This window comes from Gadus macrocephalus, chromosome 9 (genome assembly GCF_031168955.1).
Source record: "Gadus macrocephalus chromosome 9, ASM3116895v1".
Classification (NCBI taxonomy): Eukaryota; Metazoa; Chordata; class Actinopteri; order Gadiformes; family Gadidae; genus Gadus; species Gadus macrocephalus.
This window is the reverse complement of record NC_082390.1, coordinates 12,046,630-12,056,629: the sequence shown is the minus strand read 5'-3', so window position 1 is coordinate 12,056,629 and position 10,000 is coordinate 12,046,630.

Genomic DNA, 10,000 nt, shown 5'->3' with positions numbered 1-10,000 from the left:
CCATTTTTTTTTTTTGAGAAAACTTGAGAAAACTTTAAAATAATTCATTAATTATTTTTTGTATTCTAAAGTAGGCTGCCTTTCGGATGCAGATGCCACAAAGGCTGGAGGTGCATGTGCAATTGATTTGAACTCCGTACGCCGGTGACAGCAGTGCGCATCACCAGGACATCACGCTGCGGCGGGGAGGTCGTCATCGTGGGAAGAGTACGTCACCGGACCACTAACTTGGGGGCCTCAACAGCAGGTAGTCTGTGATGTCATACTTTAACACAGTGCATATATAGGCATGATAACCACATGCCTATAGCTTGTTTCAAAATAAGAGAACAATTGCTGGATATTTCTCGCGCATTTTCAGGATTTTGTCTCACTAGAAATAAATAGAGTATTGCTCTAATAATATTTGCAGTCATAGCCATACTATTCTACAACCATATACCTGTATATATAAATCAAATTTTATTTCAAAGAGGACAAAGAAGACGTTAAGGATCTATTTAAAAGTGTGTTTGTTTTTTTAACAAAGAGATTGGTTTGTGGTGGAAGTCTATCCAAATGTCCCTGCTTCCTTTGCTCATCTGTGGACTCCTGGTCCAATGTTGGTCTTCTGCCGCTTTCCCATTGGTCAGAACGACCTCCAACGTCACAGTGGAGAGCAGACTGGGACAACCTGATACCCCACCGTGCAACGGCTCTCAGGCTTGGACATGGGGATGTCAGTGGGACCAAGGTGATCGGTTGGCTAAGGATGGAGAACACCTCATGGGAATTAAGAGACACAGGAGGCTGTTCTGCCAAGTTGGTATCGGCTTTCATATCGTGGTCCTGCCAGACGGAAAGATTACTGGAGTTCACAGAGTAGACAGATACAGTAAGCCGCTTTCTTTGCAACTTTTGTTTTTCTAGCCATGTATAGCCAATGCGTTTAATAATTCATAATTTTGGTTGAATTTGTGTAATTGGTGTTTTGAAATGTAGGCCAACAACTGTATGTACTGGATATGTTTAACTCTGAAAGTATTAAAGTTTGAAAGTATTTGGAGCCATAGCATTTAGCAGGGACTTCCTAGTCAAATTAATTTCAATATTGCATTCTTTCAAAAGTACCACAACTTATTTAATGTAGTTTAACTAAACCTGTTTGCTATCACCATTTTACAAGCGTCTTACAGACGAAGAAATGTGCCTCCTCAGCACATTTCTTCTTCTTCACCTGATCGTTTCAGAAAGTATTTTATAAGCCACTGCTTGGGTACCAGTCACATAGCAGCACTGATCTGAATCCCGCAGTTGCAATCATGACACAAATTATTTCTATACGGTCTCAACTTTAGAGAGAACATTTTTTGTTGGTGTTAAGGTGATCAGATTTGTAGATTTCACTCTGTACTTAATGCTCTATCAATCACAATGCATGATTTAAAGACTTTTTAAATGGACTCTATAAAGGTTGTACACAATTATACATGCTGAACAAAAGAAAGAATGAAATTTATCGCCTCGAGATCTATGAACCTTGAAGGTTCAGGTATTCAGAATATTTAAACATGTGTTTTCATGACATGTATCGTACATGTATGGGCCAGACACGATTTAGTTTGTGACTCTGCTCTCCCCCAGGTCTGTTGGAAATGTCCCCTGTGGAGAGAGGTGTGGTGACGCTTTTTGGTGTGAGGAGTGGACTCTTCATCGCTATGAACAGCAGTGGACATCTCTACAGCTCAGTAAGGACCTTCCTCAATATATTCTTCAAACAGACAGACATCACAGTTTGTGATGTTACTCTGAATGTTCTGATGGTTCTGTAGTTACAGTCCAGAGTGTGATGTTACTCTGTATGTTCTGGTGGTTCTGTAAGGTCCAGAGTGTGATGTTACTCTGTGTGTTCTGTAGGTCCACTACGGTCCAGAGTGTGATGTTACTCTGTGTGTTCTGTAGGTCCACTACGGTCCAGAGTGTGATGTTACTCTGTGTGTTCTGTAGGTCCACTACGGTCCAGAGTGTGATGTTACTCTGTGTGTTCTGTAGGTCCACTACGGTCCAGAGTGTGATGTTACTCTGTGTGTTCTATAGGTCCACTACGGTCCAGAGTGTGATGTTACTCTGTGTGTTCTATAGGTCCACTACGGTCCAGAGTGTGATGTTACTCTGTATGTTCTGTAGGTCCACTACGGTCCAGAGTGTGATGTTACTCTGTGTGTTCTGTAGGTCCACTACGGTCCAGAGTGTGATGTTACTCTGTGTGTTCTGTTGGTTCCCTACAGTCCAGAGTGTGATGTTACTCTGTATGTTCTGTTGGTTCCCTACAGTCCAGAGTGTGATGTTACTCTGTATGTTCTGTAGGTCCACTACGGTCCAGAGTGTGATGTTACTCTGTGTGTTCTATAGGTCCACTACGGTCCAGAGTGTGATTTCAGAGAGCAGCTCCTGGCCAACCACTACAACGCCTATGAGTCTGCAGCCCACCCCGGGATGTACATCGGCCTCAGCCGGACGGGCAGGACCAAGAGAGGCGACCGTGTGACTCCGACCATGAGCGTTACGCACTTCCTGCCCCGGTTATGAGGATTCAGCACTTTCCTCGTGCCAGGCAACCACCACGGCAACCATGCACTTTTTACCGCCTTAATCCAATTCAATGTAAAAGCTTTAAAATAAAATGTTGTATTCTGACGTTTGTAAGGATAGGGGAATACTTTTGTCTGCGTGAATAGTAAAATCATACAAACAAGTCTGCTTTCTTAAAGTTTAAATAAAATGTGTACATTTAATGTTCGGCTTCATGTGTCATTGTATAAGTATACCCCTTATAATAATATTCAAGAAAATATTCAGAACACGAACAAACATACGCCATTGAAGGATTGGTAATTGTAAAGCAGTTTTGTTGTTAAAGTGCAGTTCACTTGTGAGCTAACATTTGCAGTCAACATATAATTCCAAGTCAAAACAAAAAAAGAAATTTTAAATGTTGCAACTTCTGTTTACATGGTATAGAAGGTCCACTTTTGGTGTGAGCACCAGGATCGTTAACGTCTAATTCATTAAGGTTGTGTACCATTCTTCTCATTCTCTGAAGAAAGAATGAATTCAAAATGCTAATAAATAAAGTTTTAGATAGATTGTTTGTTATGGATAGAAACTTGGTAGGCCTACAAACATGAACACATTACTTGAAAATAATCAATCCCTTTACTCATTCAACCCTCATTAGGTTAAATAATTATGAGTTGAACAGCTAATGCTCCTTATGCTGCTTTACGAGACATTGAATCCCCCAGACAAATACCCAGGGATATATGTCGATATAACTCGAACCATATTAACAGTAAAACAGCAAAGTTATTATTATATGGACTCTACTGCCTTTACATCTATTTATCTAATTGAGTGCATATTTTAAAGGTCAACATTAAATAAGATTATGCACAGGAACCTTGATAAAACGTTCTAAGATGGTTTTCGACCATCAAAAAATAAATTACAATAACTTGATCAAAGTAATTAAATCGGTAGTCAGTATGTTAAGTTGTGGCAGTATAAATGTAGATCTACAACGAATTCATTATTTATTTTTCTGTTTTCAAAAGTTATTCTGCTATCCAGCTACTTTAGCAGAGGCGCATTGCATCATGTTCATTGCAGTGAAATTGTAGTTATACGTTTTCCCCGCATGGGGGTGCTGCCACTTAATGTATCTGCACAACACTCATTTAATTTCAGACTTTCAAAACCCGGTCCCTTTAAAATCGTGCTTTTCCTGTTGTTAATGTATTTTAGAAGCTTACCCGGGAACACATATGTTTTCTTTTGGCGGTGCACTACTCTAAAGAAAGCATATATTTAGTATTCTGGGGGCAACAAATTGGCCTGTGCTCCTTCGCAGTACCGCCACTTGACTCTGTGTTATGCGCTAGTGGTCCCTGACTGTGTCGTGCCACGGAAACGCGGGAAATCCTTACGCCTGTCTGACTTATCAGAAAGTGTGCTTCGTTAGCTGCTAAGCTCATGGCAGAGGAAGCAGTCAAGAGACCACTGTTGCACTTGGATGCAAAAACCCACGAAAAAAGAGATTAATTCCCAATGTTTCCGAAATAACATAATCTCATTTATGACCAAACACCCCGTATAAATAATAAACTATTATTAGAATTATTTTTATTATTATTTCTTTGTCAAACGTGCATCCATTTGAAATATTTGGGAATATTATTTTACGTCTAACTCATCTAAGCATGCATAACTTCTACACCTTATCTTTCAGGACCCGATCACATCGTTTTTGTTTGGGGTCGCCAGCAGCTGGAATATGCTGGTTTTGTCGTTTCTCACTTATTAGTCTGATTTCCGCTTTATAATACACATTTCTGTTCAATTGACAATGAAAAAAAATGTATTTCCGCAAATGTCTTCAGCCTACATGATTAAATGATATGGTGAGCTGAAGGCGCACTTCTATGGTTCGGTTACCATTTAAAGTTCCACAATAAATAGTAGGCTAATATTGAATAAATATACTTTTAACCATTTTTAATTGAGCCTTCCGTGTCGGCCTGCTACCACTAGGTGCAGCCTGGCTTACCCTTAGAGGTGCTGCAGGGCCACCCAAGAGGACAGCACGTGTGAAATTATTTAATTAAGTAGCCTAATTCGGCGTAAATTAATTAAATCACTTTTTTACATTGTGTCTCCTATTTTTAGATCTAGCTCTGTATTATGCCAGCACTTTATTCATTCATAGCCTACAAGGATAAACAATGGTGTGTTGATCTAAACCGACTCTCAGAGATATATTTTTTAAAAGGACAAGGAATATTTGGAATTAAAAAGGGCTGTATGTTTAGTTTGGCTACAGCTTTATGCTGCCTGATTATTCTTTCATATTTTTTAATCGAGACAGGATAAATTCACCTTATAGTAGGGTATTTTTAAAGGGTACTTTGCTTGTTACTTTCTATTTGTTATCTCTAACTGTGTCTCCTCCAACAGTTGGAGGAGACACATTGTCGACCATTGTCATTTTTATAGATCCTACAGAAAGAATAAAATGATAATCTGCAGATGGAAAGCTGATATGATAAAGAGCCTTTTGCTGCTTCAAGGTGCCTGCCCTCTCTATCTCTGTCTACCTTTACCATTTTCTTCTTTTTTCACAAAGTTAAGTTTGAAGTAGAGTGAGAGAGAGAGACAAACACAGAGACACAGAGAGAGAAAGAAAGCTAGAGAGAGAACTAGGGAAAGAGAAAAAGAGAGAAACACAGACATATTCACAGAGACAGAGAGAGAGAGAGAGAGAGAGAGAGAGAGAGAGAGAGAGAGAGAGAGAGAGAGAGAGAGAGAGAGAGAGAGAGAGAGAGAGAGAGAGAAATATATTCTCATAGTGTCAATTTCTAGCTGCCTACAAAACTCAACCATTTAATCCAGAGATACATCAAGGAAGTAACATGGGTGCATCAGAAATAATAAGTAAATTTTCTGCAGTGTTTATCAAAGCCGCTCAGATGTATCAAAAGGAAAATAAGTTTTAAATAAACAGAAACTCTTTTCTCCAATAAACTAAAGTATAATATAAACCATTGAGATGAATTATCCCATGGTTGCTCTGTTGATTTTGGGATAATTGGAGTGGAACAATATTATATTAGATTATAGATATATAGATTACAAAAACAAGGAAAACTCCTGTACACAAATTCCATGTTGAATATGGATATGTTCACAATAGCATAATGGGGGACAGGATATAGTTAACAGATACACACATTTCTGTGATTAAAATGGAAGTTTGATCAAAAACATTGGCAATGAGACCCTCATTAGCAGTTCCAGCTGCTCTCTTAATCGTTAATCCTTAATCATAAAAGAAAAAGTTAAATGTAGAAAGTGATAAAATAATGGAGCAAAAATATAGCGGGTGGTTGTTAGTGTTAGGGTTTCCCCCCATTCATTTCCTGCCTGTTCACGGTTATGTTACACCCCCCGAAACACACTTTGAACGTGTGTCTGGAAGTGAGTGAGAGAGAGGAGAGAGACAGACTGAGGCACACATTCAGAGAGGACGGGAGCTAATGTTAACCTCTTAGTGTTTGCAGCTAGCAGCCTGGCCTATTAACAGAAACACCTCACTGGGGACTCCCCAAGCTCATCTCAATAACACAGGATGGAGACCTGGGCCTTGCTCTCTTCATTACAGGTCATGCTCATTTGCATCATTTACATCACTACTTATGATCTGAAAGAAAAAAAATCAAATAAAGGTCTGATAAAGATAGCACATATTAGGGTGAACAAACACAATAGGGAAATATTAGCAGATCATACATCAGTGTGACTATCTAGCTCTATATTTCAGATAGGCAGATTATAAACAAGAGAATTTCTATCCTGACTTGGCTTTAATATTAGAAGGCTAAACTTCAAGTTTAGGCTAAGCATTTGATAAGAACGCTATTATTCTGGGCTTTGTATCGTTACACTTCTTAATACTGTTACTGTTACTGAAACAACTAAGGTAAATTGGCTCCATTACATCCGCTCTCTATCCCATATGCAGCACCTGTTTTACTTCACCACAAGCACTTCAGCCACCTCAATGAGGCCTTGAGGACATGTGTCCCCGTGTGAGGTCTCTCACACATTAGTTGGCATTTGGCATTTGCCAATAACTACACTGCAAAAAAGTAAGTATATTATTAAAATGGTCATACAATGATGATCAGTGACAAACAGACAGATTTGCTTCATACAAGTCTAACCTCACTCACTAAGTCTTCTTATTTTCCAGACTCTGGATCAAGGTGGACTTACACATGGGAACATGGGAACATGGGACATGAAGTGAGAACGCTAACATGACTTTCAATCACCAATATTCCTATAATACAACATCAGAATGCCCTGACAATTAGTTGGCTTCTTTGAGTTGTGTGAGTTCATGTTCTCCACACACAATAATAGGGGATATAATTTGTGAAAAACAAAATTGCCTCTGCTCAACACCCTGGTAGAGGGGAGAAGGCAAGATGGGCAGTTTGAGAAGATGGGCAGGTAAATTGGTTTGCGAGCAAAACTAGCAAACCAATTGACCCTGTGAGTAATGAGGTTCTTTCTTTGACAGAAACATGTGTCAATACTTGAACTCAAGCTCTTTCTCTGCACTGTTCCTCTACTCCCAACACAATCTCCTCTCCACTTATATCCATCCACCTTCTTTCTAGCGGCGGCCAATGTCTTTATGATTGGAGTAGTGGCATCGTGTCACAGAGAGACAGTCTCTTAACGCTGACAGCTAACCGGTAATTACAGGCAATTATAGGAAAGGACAATAATTACACAGTGAAAAGAGGGCCATCATATCAGTGGACGAAGAATCCTCAATGTGTTCTTAGAAGTAAGTTGAAAATATTGCACAGTTTAAAGGAAATAATACATTCCCTCTTTTCCAATATTTTGCAAAATCACAGATTTACTCTTAGGAGATTGACAATAAACCTACCAGTGGAAATACGAACATTGTCTTCTGGCAGAGCATCAGCAAAGTGAGTGGCGTGCTCTGATTGAGCCTGCAGTGAAACCGCCTCCTTTGTTAGAAGCACAGCAATTTTGTAATCACACATATAAACATTCACACTTGACACTTGAGAAACATTTAAAAGGGCATTACCCAACTCAGATTAAACATACAATTGACTGATAATGCATTGATTGACGGAACACAAAGGGGAGTTTTCAATGACTGAACTCAGAGCCTGACTATAAACCTTAGGTGTATGGATTGTGATCCAACTTTGACCATGATGTCATCACTAGGGGTCTAAATGGAAGCCAATAACCAAACACACAAACACGTCGTTTATGACAGGTGCAGTCTGTCCGGTGTCCTCATCCGGTGCAGTCGGATAAGGATACTGGTCCAAATGTTCACATTTCATTGCAATTAATTATTGTGTATTTATATATACTATTTCACTCCCAAAAACATCCTTTTACAAAGAGGTTCCTGTAACTAAGCAACATGCACAGGACACTCACACACACACGCACACTCACACACACACACACATACACACACACACACACACACACACACACACACACACACACACACACACACACACACACACACACACACACACACACACACACACACACACACACACACACAGCATTGTATTTTCCAAAGATAAAGGAGAAGACTACCTGGTATCCCTAACAAGTTTTGAGTTTACTGATGTGCGTAATTATCCTGTCATGCCACAGCTTTAATAAGAAGTGTTATTAAAGATGTAGGTCTAACACTCAACCCTCACGGCTGTGTCTTTTGATAATCATACATGGCTCCCAACATGTTGAACGTGTCATCTCCTCGGTGGGTTTAAAGTGTTGGGGTTTCATTGTGTTCTTCTTGTGTCAGTTGTAATGAAGTTCATGGGTGAGGAGAACGTGTTCACCCTGTGTGGTGAGTGACAAACTGTACGGTTTGATTGAGAAGGCTGATCTCTCACTGAGATTGTCCAATGGACATATCTTGGTTCACAGATGAAAAACTGTGTCTGGACATCTGAACAACCCTATAACAATGGTTATCATGTATGGTTATTTAAAAAAAATACATATACTGTATATATATATGAATAAAACTGTAAATATAAAAAAAAAAAAATGCACAAAACTAAATCGGATTTAGATCTCAGACAAATTTTCATGCGATTCAGATAAAATAAATGGCCAATAATGTAAAGTAACGTTCTGTACAGATGAAGATTAGATTGTCGGACTCTTCAGAAGCCAGTATATTGTTAGAGAACAAACTTGTTCTTATGTATAAGTGCATGAGAAACAAAATAACTTACAAAAATGTCTTCCTTCAAGAACCACCCGGACCAAGTGTTAAAAAAAAGATAGATTGAACGTTTAAATAAGATATGAATTGGACTGGTTTGATTCTCTGTATCCCAGAGCGGAAGATTAAATGTTTAATTAGAACACAATTTACACCACAGGAAATTAAACAAATAAATCTAGTCCTTCATCTAAACATTTTCAAATAGCCATTGCAAGGCATCCTTCCAACGCAGGCACGCAGGCACGCACACGGACACACAAACACCCACTCACACACACACACACTCACACACACACACACACGCACACACATCTCATCTGAGAACAAATGAGCAGTCAAGTACCCAGCAAGTCCTCTTGCCACCCCAAAGATCTCACCCCATTTCTACTTCTTATGTGCCCCAACCTTCACTCATGCACACACATCAGAGTTTAGGCACACCCAGTAGTAGCATTCCAGGATATTGCATTGGAAATTGTCTAAACAATTGCAAAAAGATCATTTCAAGTAAAGTCCAAAACTTAACCAGAGACCCTCTCTGCCAATGGATAATAAAATAACCGAATTTCTCTAAGGATGGACTGCACTCCTTAATTACAGCGGTTAACAATCAAAAAACCCTGGTTTTGGCAAGAATATGTTGTCATTACAATTCCACACAAACCACTTATTATAAATCATTACCTGAATCATTACCAAAGATCATATTTTCTGCTTTGTGATCTTTACTGCTTCTGGTATGATCTTCAGTTCATCGTTCCATTGTAACATGACAAAGAAAGCAATCAGTGTGGGATATATATCGAGCACTATATCAAGAAGCATTTCAGCAGGTGAGCAGAGTTTGTTCCTCAAACTATCACCTGACAAGGCTGCATGTGTGAACAGGGGTTTTATAATCCTACTGAATAGAAGGTGCATTCAATGAATGGCAGTTTTTTTTTAATCATCAACATAAGTGCATTTTTACAGAATAGAATGGCTGAAGGAGATACGTAGAAATTAGGTTTCGTTCTCTCCAAACCGGTCCCATTTTCTCATACGCCTTTTATACTTCCAATTAATACAAAATTAACATTTAACCGAGACGGTTATCAGGCTGTATATATTTGTGTTTATGTGTAGAAAATATTAGGTGCAGCCATATGTGTG